This window comes from Filicampus tigris, chromosome 4 (genome assembly GCF_054856515.1).
Source record: "Filicampus tigris isolate MCC_2025a chromosome 4, RoL_Ftig_1.0, whole genome shotgun sequence".
Taxonomy (NCBI): domain Eukaryota; kingdom Metazoa; phylum Chordata; class Actinopteri; order Syngnathiformes; family Syngnathidae; genus Filicampus; species Filicampus tigris.
This window is the reverse complement of record NC_141220.1, coordinates 26,376,523-26,387,151: the sequence shown is the minus strand read 5'-3', so window position 1 is coordinate 26,387,151 and position 10,629 is coordinate 26,376,523.

Here is a 10,629-nt window from a genome sequence, read left to right as displayed (position 1 = left end):
AAATCCACCCCTTTTTAGCCATCTCAGGGGGCAGCCATTTTGTCATTTCTGTCGACTGAAAATGACATCACAAATGCTCAGGGCTCAGGGAACGACCAATCACGGCTCAGCTTCAGAAAACAGGTCAGTCGTGATTGGTCGTTATCTGAGCGCTGAGGGTCTTTGATGTCATTTTCAGTCGGCAGAAGTGACAAAATGGCCGCCATCAAAGATGGCTAAAAACGAGTGGATTAACTCTTATTCCACAAATGCAATATTTATCAGAATGCCTTGTTTCAACTAGTGGGCTTGCAGAGAACATATTCTTGAAAAAAATATGTTTGGGTTGACTTCCTCGTTAAGCAGCAAAATCCACCCATCTCAGAGGGCGGCCATTTTGTCACTTCTGACGTATGAAAATGACATCAGAGTTGCTCGGGGCTCAGGTAACAATTAATCACGGCTCGCCTGTTTTCTGAAGCTGACCCCTGATTGGTCATTACCTGAGCCCTGAGCAACTGTGATGTCATTTTCAGTTGGGAGCAAGTGACAAAATGGCCGCCCCCTGTGATGGTTAAAAACAGCTGAATTCTGCTGTTTAACTCATATTGGACATACGCAAAATTAATCAGAATACTCCAGATTATAAGAACGCAACTGCTGAAGAACGTTAATCGCTTTTATCGCCGTGAAACAAATGAATTCACTTTGCGATTCCTTTTTGCACTGAGCAAAATCAACCAGGAACACTTTTCAGCAAACCTTCAACTTCAACTTTCACCATCACGTACCGTGACGGAGTGGCCATCATTTTCTGTGGAAAAGCCCTGAGCGTCATTGCATGTTCATGTGGTCTCAAGTTGAAGGTCTTTTTTTCCACCGGACTTACCTGGGAGTCTCAGGTTGGGGCAAACACTGCTTCTCTTTGTTGTGTCAGCCACACATTGAACCTTGCCGAGGCCTCACACTCACAAAGGATGGATCTGTTACAAAGACACACACACACACACACACGGTGCTTGTTTGCCTGTCTGACTGCGCGACACTAAGCTGACATCTCCAATCAGGTCAGGGAGGTTCTTGAAGTGCTCGTAGGCTCGGCTAAGGATGACAAAGCAACCGGACCTTTGGCCTCAACCGCCTCCAGCGCCTGAGATCAAATGTCATTCAACACCAATAGGATTCTTGCGCCAATATAGAATAGAAAGCAGAACCTGAAACGTTGAGAAAATGATCAACCTTTTCAGGGGAAGTCAACCCAAACTGTTTCTTGACAGCAATATGTTGATGCGCCCCCACTAAGTCTAAAGTCATGGCATTCTGATTACAATCGCGTCTGTGGAATATGAGTTAAGTAGCAAAATTCAACCTTTTTATCCATCTCAGGGGGCGGCCATTTTGTCACTTGCTGTCGACTGAAAAAGGCATCGCAGTTGCTCGGGTGACAACTAATCACGGCTGACCTGTTTTTTGAAGCTGAGCCCTGAGCAACTGTGATGTCATTTTTAGTCGACAGAAGTGACATAATGGCCGTCCCCCGAGAAGGATAAAAACAGGTGGATTTTTCTGCTTAATTCGTATTCCACAAACACAATATTAATCAAAATGTGAAGTTTAGACATACAGAACATATTATTATCAGGAAAAATGTTTTGGTTGACGTCCACTTGAACTCTGGCCTTTCCTTTCGTGGCCACGTTAGCATTGTAAACAAATAGGACTCTCATTTTACCAAGATTTGCCAACAAAACAAACGTTCATTGTGGTACCAACTTGACATCACCGACCTTGGCTCTTTGTTGGAGGTCAGTCAGTCCTGACCACACTCAAAATCATCGGCTCGGAACTCAGAACAGTCATAAACCAGGAGAGCTTGAACAATGAAGACGTCCAGTCACGTGAGTGTACATTACTGGCATTTTTGTTATTCGTCGTAATTGTTAAAAAATAAATAGAATAATCAGGTCAGCTATGTGAACCTTGACATCCGGGTAAGGGTGCAGATTACAGGAATTCTTTTTTGCCATTAAGACTCACTACATCTTTTCCCCTCTTTGCCATCACTGGGAATCTTGAAACTGTACATGTCATAAATGTGTGTGTCTTTTATGGCACAGCGGTAACAGTCTTCAAGGGGGAGCTTGAATCTGTCCTGAGAACTGTCTGCGTTGCCACCACATTTGCAGAGGTTCCCGCAGAAACATGCACCTGCCGGCCTTGCAGTACAGTGATTGAGTAAAACAACGCAAATTTGGTCCTGAAAATTTCCATTTCATATTTTTTCCCCAAATCGATGCTACTATTCACTCCTAATATAGGTATGTTATTTTTATTAAATGATTAATCAATCTGAAGTGCTGAAAATTGCTTGAGAAGTTCAGTGATAGAGTGTTTAATAACTTGGATTTTTTTTTTCTTCTTTCCATTTCCTGGAAAAGAATGACACAGGCTCAAAATATGCACCTGCAAAAATACACTTTCCCTTTTTTCTAAAACTTTGATTAAGGATTAAATCAGCGTTATAAGTGCCAGACAGGCTGGTAATGCATTTTAAAATAGTTCATAATTTGATATAGACATTTATAAGGATATTCTTGGCCCAGGTCAAACTTAACCTGGAACATATTGTGTGTGGAATGGAAATGAACATTAGGTTTAAAGCTGGAGTATGGGGGAAAAAAATTGTTTAAAAAAAAAAAAAAAAAAAGGAATTTTCACCCACCATCATTCGGTATTTTTAAATAATTTATCTTTTATATTTGGTGTCCATCCACTACACACACAAACACTCTCCAACTTTCTGTTATGAGTGTGACTATTCCACTATAGGGGGCGACAAAACTTGCTCACTCCAGCTTTAATCAATTGCAAAGAAAGAAAAAAACTGCACCACCTGGTGGCTATGTTGGGGCACTGCCTCCCCTGCCCTGACTGTGAAGTCACCGCAGGTGCATGTTTTTGCTTGGTCATTGCTTTTTGTTCCACTTGTTTCTCCATCTCACCAATGGAGGCCATTCTCATGATGTCACTTTGTCCACACACACTGGCGCACACTCCATTTCAACTCTAGGCCCGCGCTTGGCCTCCCGTTAACCCCCGCGTGTGTGTGTGTGTATGGGCGTAAAAGCCCACTTTGTTGTGTCTGAGCGCTGAAGCATCCCAGTGAGCAATGGCTTCCTGTGCAAAGTGACTGTTATTTCAACTCCCCGGCGCTGGACTGGCTGCGGTTTGTCGGCCTGCGCGTTCCCCTGCCACTCACGGAGGAAGGAGATGTTTCCGAAAGTCGAGCAGCGCCGAGCTCCCCCCCCCCGCCCCCCCGCCAGGTCGGATGCGCTTCCGAGTAACTGGGTTCATCTGGTCACCAGCTATCGGCAGCTCCTGGCAGGGCATATTATTACAGTACTGTTGGTGCTGGTGACACCAGCAAATCAAGCATGAAAACACAACAACAAAACAACAAAGCCATGCTGGTTTATTCTTGTCTTTTTTTTTTTTTTTTTTTTTCGGGGTTGTTGAAATCAGTCTTTCCCAAACCTTTGAGCCAGGGCACATATTTTACATGGGGAAAAATGATAACTCTTACAGTACTGCTGGTGCTGGTGACACCAGTAAGTCCAGCATGAAAACACAACAAAAACATGCTGGTCTATTCTTGTTTTTTTTTAATTTTTTTTAGCGTAGTTGCGTTTTTTTTTTTTCTCCTTTTTTTTTTTAGGGTAGTTGAAATCAGTCTTTACCAAATCTTTGAGCCAGGATACATATTTTACATGGGGAAACGGAAAACTCTTAAAGTATTGCTGGTGCTGGTGACACCAGCATGAAAACACAAAAAAACATGCTGGTCTATTCTTGTTTTTTTTGTTTGTTTTTTTTAGCGTGGTTAAAATCAGTCTTTACCAAACCTTTGAGCCAAGGCACATCATTTACATGGGAAAAATGAAAACTGAAAACACAACAAAACCATGCTGGTCCATGCTGGATTTTTTTTTGTTAACATAAAAACATCCATTCACACTTAGATTTACCAGTGGACAATTTTGAGTCTTCAAGGAACCTCACATCTGTCTTTGGAATGTGGGAGGAAGTCGGAGTACCCGGAGAAAACCCAGGACGGCCGCAGTCGAGATTCGAGCCTGTGCTAGCGGCACCGATCGCCATCTTGGAAAAATCTTTGCGGTACGTCTTCGGAGACAAAACACATCATTCACGTCTTCGTGATGGTCCAAGTGGCGTTTGCAGTACAACTTCCATTGCACATTTAGTTCCATGTGCGTTTTGGCTAGCGACAGCGGTGCCAGCAGCTGGTGAGAAGCATCCGCCATCATGCTTTCTTTGGGTCGCGCCATTACCTCAGCACGACAGTGATATTTTCCGCTGTTGCAAACCAAAAGCGAAAAAGACATAAAAGCCGTCCAAGCAAGTTTCATCATGCTGTGGTGCAACACGTTATTTACCCTTTATTTATTTTACTGCATGCTTTGCCTAAATTAAAAGGAGGCCTCTTTGTGTTTGGACCGAATATAAAAGGCGCCATCTGCATACGATGAGAGGCCATTGTAAGTGTGGAATGTCATTAATTGTCATAAAAGACGTTTATTGTGGGGATGTTTGAAGGAGGCGCGATTTTCCCAGCTCACAACTGCCACTTGTAATCAACGAACGCACAAATATGATTCGCTTCAATGCAACAAACAAAAAGGAGTCCAAATTCTCACAGCGGCGTATTTACAACATCAGGCAATGAACGCGATGAGCAGCACCGAATGCGGCAACTGTGTACACAAACAATTACTATAAGTGCACAAGTGAATGGCAAACTGTACATGAGAAAACACTATAAATAGAGAAGTGAACAGCAGTGACGATAGTCAGCAGCAATATATGTGGCAATTGTATCCGTAAACAATTGAATACTAATGAAAAACTACCTGAATAAAGAGATACTACAGATGTAGAAATTAATTTGATCGGTGGCAGTGGCATTAGTCAGTAGCAATGCTTGCGGCAACTGCATATACTGTACTGCTGTGAATGGCAAACAGTGCATGAAAAGGTAAATACGAAAAATACAGACGTGAATGTGAACAGCAGCGACGATAGTCAGCAGCAATGTATGCGGCAACTGTGTATGAATAATAAGTGCCATATGAGCAGATTTGAAAGCTGACGTTACAGTACATACACTATATAAATAATCAATAGGCCTACAGTAGGGACAGATGTGAACAACAGCGACAATAGTCAGCAGAAATGTTTAGAAAATGTGTAGGAATGATTTATGCTATATACGGAAATATGTACGGCAAACTGTACATGAATAAGGAGATGCGAGTGAACATGAGCAGCAGTGACAATAGTCAGCAGCAATGTATGTGGCAACTGTATATAATAATAATGTTGAATCTTGTTGGTGTGAATGGCGAACTGTGCATGAATAAATAGATGCTATAAATACAGAAGTAGATCAGTTGATCAGCAGCGACAATAGTCAGCAACGATGTACTAATATGTGACAACCGTAGATGATTATCAAATATTATATATCATCGCTTTCCTGTGAAAAACACCTATGTCCATTTTTTTTCATTTTTTGTTAGTTTTATGTGATTGGTGTTTCCGCGTTACAGACACCGCATTAACGTGAAACTTTTTAAAAATTCAAAAATTGGATGTACGTGTTTTTCACGGGACAGCGATGACTATGCTAATGTGAATGGCAGACCGTTCATGGACAAGGAAGTGAAGATGAACAGCGGCGACAACAGTCAGCAGCAATACACAGCATTGCATCGTCAAAGAGAACAAGCCATTTTCAACACATTAGACTACTCAATAATTTGTCAAATAAATAAATAAAACAATACCAGACTGGCCAATAGCTTATATTTGTGAAGAAAAAGTATGAAATGTACCAATTTATGACATATTAGGTTTTAGCTGGACGCCAGCATGACAGTATGCAGCAATTGTGTATGAATAATAGATTTTATACTTGCAGATATATCTGGCAATATAGGCTGTACGGTACATTGAGCAGCAGTAAGAATAGTCAGCGGCATTACTACGCATGCAGTGGCCAAATCCGGTTGTCACAAAACTGAGAGTAACTGTAAGAAAACAGACGACCCAATGTTCTTGGGTTCCCTTTGGACTCTTCATTTTTTTTCCCAGCCCATCACACAATTTATTTGTTTTAGGTCAAAGTCATCCACCTCCGTATCTCCAGTAGGCAATTTCACGCTCGGTAGTGGTCGGCCTATGAGTGGATTAAGACTTTTCCATTGACCGCCGCAATTGCGGAGGTTATAATCTTGCACCCCCGAAGACAGACTTCCCGTTAAGGCCAGGAAAGTTGTCAGACTCCGCTTACTGGAATCCCGTGGAATTTGCAGCAAATGCTTGTTGGCAAATGCGGACAATGCATTGTGTTCAGTGAGTGGTGTCGGTGCGTCTTTGTCTTGAATAATGGTTCCCGAGCGTGCGCGGCCCTGGCGCCGTTTGCCGGCGCGCAGATAAATCAACGGTAACTGAGCGATTCATGCCAGCGAGGGATACGATGATGACGATGGCGGTTAATGCGCTATCGGAGTTTGGCACCCGCGGCCGCTATTCAAACTCACACTTGACTGATGTCATCAAGAGGCCATGGCTGTGATGATATGTGTGGGAATGTCGGAATGTCAGCGCGTGGGCCGGGATGAATGAGGGGCGCTTCGGCTTGCTGCTGGTAGTTTCTCGAAGTTGGTAGTCGGAAATGCTAATGGTAGGCCGTTTAAAAATGATAGTCGGACTGGCCTATAGGCGATTACTATTTGGTCCGACCAGACACAATGGCGGATAAACGGACGGCGGAAGGGTATCCCGGCTGTAGAAGGAAGGCGATAAATGGGCTGCAATTTTTTTGGTAAAATGCCATGCTCTGCCTACTACAGTGAAGCATCCAAGGTGGTGGCACCGTCGGTACTCTGTATTAGTGAGTAGTCAGAGTCAATACTCGTACTGGCATCGGTCTGAAAAAATGAAGTGGTATCGAACATGCCTGCAAATAATGGAATGGAAATAAGGGAGAAGGAAATGCCTACTGGAACAGCTGAACTTTATTAGGGTTAAACAGAGGCAGTTTAAATGGTGCCAAGGTGTGTGCTGACTCACGTTAAAAAAATTTGAATGTGACAGCCTCAGCCTGGTTATGAGGTTGGGCACACTTTTTTAACCGCATTATTTCAGTTTAGTTTTTTATTTTTACTTCCCCTATAGAAAAGATTCAAAAAGAGTAATGTAAAAAAAAAAACCAAAAAAAAAACCGATGGTTTCTACTGCTTACTTTGTCAAAAATATTTTTTTCAAACGTAGGGAGCCAAAGAAAAAAATCATCAGAAAATACAGCAAGAACAAATACTCGAAAATTTCGACTGTACTTGTATTTGTACTTTGTTTATACTTTCAACCATTGATTTGTTACAGCAGTCTCCGTTAGATGGCAACAGAGTCTAGCACAAACCACTTTTTTTTTTTAATGGTGCCACAAAAAACAGAAAGAAAGAAAAAAGTGCAGGATGACTTGATTTTCCTTGCGTTTAGCGCTATTAAATCTCTCACAAGTAATGGGAGAAAAGAAAAAAAGAAGAAAAGTGCAGCTCTGATATGGCCACGTGTACTTTGTTTTGACGCTGAAAGTCTCACAAGATAAACCCAGTGCAAGCAGCTTCATGCCAGCAAGGGGCGCTGTTGCACAAGTAACTTGTATAAGACCCCAGTTCCAAATGAAGAAAAATAAACCCACCGCAATGCTTCGCTGTAGGCACGGCGTTCTTTTGATATTGAGCAATTTTTGTGCCCCTACTCTCAATTTATGTTGCTTTTGTAGTAGTTCAAAGTAAGATAGTATTTGCGTTATAGTCTGTATAATAGATAGTAGTGTAACAGCAACTTCAGTAGTTTTTATATCATTATTATAGTTTTTGTTGTTGTTATTGTTATTATTATTAAGATAGGCTGTATCCAAATTTCCGGGTTGCGTTTCAAAAATGAAGCTGATTAAGACTTCGCTCCGCTCATCATTGTCACAAGAGCGCTTAAGCGGCTTTGTGGTCATAAGAGCATCAATTATGCACGGCCTTTGTCATATAAATGACCAAACTGATGAATCTTTTAATTTATTCGTGACAACAACCTAAAGTAACAGGCAAAACTATAAAATGTTCTTCCACTAGATGACAGACGGTACATAATGACCCCGTATAGCCACTTTTGTGAGTCGTTTTGTTAAGTGGTGTGCCGTGAGATTTTTTTTCCCCATGTAAAATATGTGCCTTGGCTCAATAAAGGTTGAGAAACACTGCTCTACTGTACAGGCCACAACATCACACAAAACATGAGGTACATCTGCAAGCTGTTATTGAAATGAATGGAAACAGTAATTAAGCAGTTGCAAAAAAAAGGTTGTTTTAGCAAAATTCGTTCTTAAGATGGAAGTTAACCCAAACAATTTTTTTTCAAGAATATGTTCTATGCAGGCACACTAGTTGAAACAAGGCATTATGATAAATATTGCTTTTGTGGAATAAGAGTTAATCCACCCGTTTATAGCCATCTCAGGGCGCGGCCATTTTGTCACTTATGTCTACTGAAATTGAAATCACACTTGCTTAGGGCTCATATAACGGCCAATCACGGCTCAGCTTCAGAAAACAAGTGAACTGTTCTTGGTCGATACCTGACCCCTGAGCAACTGTGATGTCATGTTCAGTCGACAGAAGTGACAAAATGGCCGCCCCTGGAGATGTCTAAAACAGGGTTCATTAACTCTTACTTTACTAACACAATAATCATCAGAATGCCTTGTTTCCAACTAGTGGACCTGCACAGAACAAATGCTTGAAAAAAACGTGTTTGTGTTGGCTTCCTTTTTTACATGGTTTTTCAAAATTTATATTGCACTCAACAGTATTATACTGTACAAAACACACAATAACAACATTTTCTCTCCACATAACCTGCAAACACGGGGAAAACGATTGCAAAAACACAATTGCACCTACTGTATTGTCCTTCTGTGTGATTTATTAGCTTTTGGCTGACGTTGTAAAGTTTGCTGCCGCCATCTAGTGGTGGGAGTCTGAAGCGCACTCGTATCACCAAGGCATCATTGTATACTAACCCCCTGCCCCCCAAAAAAATTAACTTGATGAAAGTTAGACTGTAATAACACACAAGCAAGATTTCAGGAAGTCACCTCATTGGTAGCTCGCAAAATTAAAGTGTGCAGGCCTCTTTGGCCCATTCCTTCTCCATGATAGCTGCCAAAAGTTGAGATCATCCAGCAGCTGGCAAATGGAGGCCTGATGCCTGCACAAATATCACTAATAACTTCATTAGCTCTCCCTGACTGCTGCCAGCATCACATTGGATTAGATTCTACATTCAAATAGCTCCATACAGAGAGAGACTATTGTGTGAGTGTGTGTGCGTGTGTGTGGGGGTGCGCCCGTGTGTGTGTGTGTGTGTGTGTGTTTTTAAGAATCACAGGCTCATATCTCTCTCCAGAGGTCCCCAGAGTGCAACTTTAGACAGGTCCATATATTGTTGTAAATACCGCATGCAAATGCTCCGTTTACGATGTAAATCTGCTGGGTCAAAGTGGGCCGTCACACAGTGTCCTCTGGTACGGTGCCGGGAACTTAGGGGGTGAAAAATGTAGTTGATGGAGCACTAAATGCGTATTTAATGAATAATAATCACAAGTGCTTGTGAGTGTGCGAGCAGTCCCCAGTGAGGAAATGTCATTCACGAGAGTTTTTTTTGTTTTTTTTTGAGGCGGTCGGAAAACGTTTTCAAGCCTTTTTTTGCACCGCAGCAGGCTTACTTATTTATTCATGTCTCTGTTTTCATTTAAAGATCACTCAGTGTGAGGCAAACCGCAATTTCTTATTGAAACTTTGGAGGGCACGTGCCAATGTCAACTCTTTGTTTATAGGAAGGAAAAGCTTGCATTAGTGATAAAACTAGCGACCTGACAAAAGAAGTTTTCCGAGACACGAATTCTGTTGCTTTGGATTGCCGGCAAAAATGTGACATTTTGAAATTTGACTGTATGGTGTCATTGAACTCAACTCGCTTCATAACAAGCAACATTTTGGAGGTTAGTAAACAGCTCTTTGAAAAATGGGCGTCAAGCTGTTTTATGCCACTTCCACTTGAAGTTTACTGTCAACTTAAGCATCAAACAAAAAGAATTCCACGTTGTGTGTTTAAAATACCCGCGTCCTGTGGCTTTGCCTTAACATTTGCTAGCTTAATGCTAACACATAATGGGAAATGCCTTAGAACGGGCTCACAAATAGTATCTATGAAGCGGTACTTGGGCTCTTTCTTGCGGTGCGCAAAAGAAACACCAACTTAAATGTTCAAACTGTACATTTAAAAAATAATCCTTACGTAAGAGCAATTAATGCTTTGCAGGGCATAATTCCTCTGCCCATTTTTTTTCTTTCTTTTAATTAATATTGAGGCCGAGTTTGGGTGGTACTTGAACTGCAAAGTTATTTTTTAAGTGGTATTCGTTTGACAATCACTGCCTAGCATATTTGAACACAAAGTGTACAGCGACACATGTAGCCAGACAATGTATCAAAACTGACAGGAATCACG